Source organism: Apaloderma vittatum, unplaced genomic scaffold, assembly GCF_000703405.1.
Source record: "Apaloderma vittatum isolate BGI_N311 unplaced genomic scaffold, ASM70340v1 scaffold21495, whole genome shotgun sequence".
In the NCBI taxonomy this organism is placed as follows: domain Eukaryota; kingdom Metazoa; phylum Chordata; class Aves; order Trogoniformes; family Trogonidae; genus Apaloderma; species Apaloderma vittatum.
The window spans coordinates 135,361-137,984 of NW_009716824.1; positions in this window are offsets into that span (position 1 = coordinate 135,361).

Below are 2,624 nucleotides of genomic sequence, written 5' to 3' on the forward strand. Positions count from 1 at the left end.
GGTGCGGCCTTTTATCATTTGGCTGAATATGGCACCGTCGGTGACATTTTTTTTGTCATTGATAGACAGCAGTCCATCGTTTGCTGAAGGGGTAGGAGATAAGGAATTTATTAGTCAAGACGCTAGTTTCTCATACAAACAACTTCCACGCAGATGGTGAATTAAAAAAAAATATATCTTCAACACATTAGCATATAGTGTGCCAACTCTTGTGAAATATGTGCACGTTAGAAGTATGAGTGGGAGCAAATAAGGTTGTGAGGAATCTTTCTGCGGCTTCTGTTTTCAAACAGTGATTTCCAAAGAAGTCTTTTGCTCGTCTTTTTTAAGGTTAATATGTATGAAGCTCTTTAAATCATCTGAAGCAGATCATGGTTATGACTGAGAGATAAGGAGGGATTTGTCTGTCTGACAGACTTCCCCTCTGTTTTTAGAGAAGGTTGATATTTTCAGAAGTGGTAAAATACCAAGGAGTGCAAAATGCAGGGTGTAGTGTAAACTGGAGTTCTGCCAGTTCATGGGCTGAGCAAAAACTGTTGAAATGCAAGATGCTTCAAGGCCCAGCTCCATGTCCCACAGAAGAAAAGCCTCCAGTGATGTGTCTAAGTAAAGCTTTCAGTCTGCAGCCCACAAAAGATCAATGTAATGCTTACTAAAAAGTCGATAGGACTGTCGCACTTATGACAACTAATGTTCTTAGTCACCTTTATACTGGACCTTATCATCTACCCATTAGAATTAATAATGTATATTTAAAAAATTGAGGGAGGGAGAGGAAAAAGCCAGGAGAAACCAGAGACACATGCCCTGAGTCTGTGTTGTACCTCTGGGCAGGGCCCAAAGTGAATCTGAAATAATGTAATTTCTAAGCAAGCCATGGCTAGAAGTAGAAACTGCAGCGGCGTGAAGGGAGCATCAGTGCAGGCAACTCCAGTGCCATTGGAGGCGAGGGCCAGCAGGGCCTGCAAAGCTCGTTCAGCATGTGTTTCAAGGCCCTGAGAGTGCCAGTAATGCCAGGCAGGCAGGTTTTGCTCTAATATTTTCGATAAGGCTTCGTAAAGACAAGGAACTGACTCAAGTGTGGTGAAGTCAGGTAGACAGATTTGCCTACGTAGGATTGTTTTTAGGGCCAGGGATGAAGAGACAAGGCAAGAAGCTGTATGTGTTCCATATGGTGTTCCCGATAGCGGGGTCCGTTTTGTAAGCATTTCCTGGGGCACCGCTATGTTGAAATACTAATTCAAACACTAACAATACTGTAGCAGTTTAGGGTGAGAACATGATATTTGTAGGTGGATAATTAGCTAGCTGGATAATGATGATCTCCTGTTACACGTAGCCAAAAACTTGGTTTGGTCCAACATTTACGGCAAGATGCAATGTATTGAGATTTCACATATTAAAAGTTCTCCACATTTGTTCAGGAAAGGGTGAAGAAGATCATAGAATCATAGAATGTTCGGGGTTGGAAGGGACCTCTAGAGATCATCTAGTCCAACCCCCTTCCAGAGCAGGATTCCCTGGGGCAGCCACACTGGAATACATCCAGGTGAGTTTTGAAAGTCTCCAGAGAAGGAGACTCCACAACCTCTCTGGGCAGCCTGTGCCAGGGCTCTGTCACCCTCACAGTAAAGAAATTTTTCCTCACGTTGAGGTGGAATTTCCTAGGTGCTAACTTAAACCCATTATTCCTTGTTCTATTACTGGGCACCACTGAGAAGAGATTGTCTCCTTCCCCTTGACACCTGCCCCTCAGATATTTGTTCCAAAGACCCCAAGAAAATTAAAAAAACACTTAAGGTCGGAAAATTAATCTCATAGAGAAAAGCAAACGTGTTAAAGGCAGTGGAACTGCAGCCCTGTTTGTCATATAAAATGAATGCAGTTCATCACGCCGAATTGTTCATGCTCAGACCATATATGTTCAGTTCTTGACAAAGTAATCTCTTTACAAAGCTACATAATGCAGCAGAGTCAGCTAAGAACGAGTTATAAACAAAGCAACTATTCAGCTGTCAAAGCAATTTTCAGCTATATTAAAACAGAATAGGATGGGACGGATTCTGCAGAGCCTTCTGCTCTGTGCTGTCCCAGGGAGCCGGTGGCGTCGCATGTGTGTAAATCGCGTGCCGAGAGGGAGCGCGTGCGCGCGCGGGAGGCCGCCCACACAAACACATGTACACACACGTGCGCGGGATAATCGCTTGTCGCCTTCCTCAGCTCGTGTTAGAAATTGCAAAATGCTCGCTTAAATTGCATTTTCTGTCTGTGCTCGGGGATGTCACCAAGTTCTGTCCATTCCAATGACGTGTTTTGTTTCCATAGAAACCAATGTACTTTGGAGAGGGAAAAGCAGGAGGAGACTGAGAAAAGCAGAAAAATCAAGCCGAATAAGAGGTGTGTGCAGCGCGAATGGATCATTTGGGTTGTGGGGCTTTTAGCAAAGTGATTTATACTGTAAGGTGGTGAGATGCCTTATTTATTTGTGGCTATGTCACTCCAGAATAATTCAAACCCGTTCAAGTGTCTGTCAGTTAAATGAATGCAGCATCCTATTTCTTCATATATGCTATCCACCATCAGATAGACTGTGTCTGTGCTGGAGAGGCCAAGTTTCCAGTGTG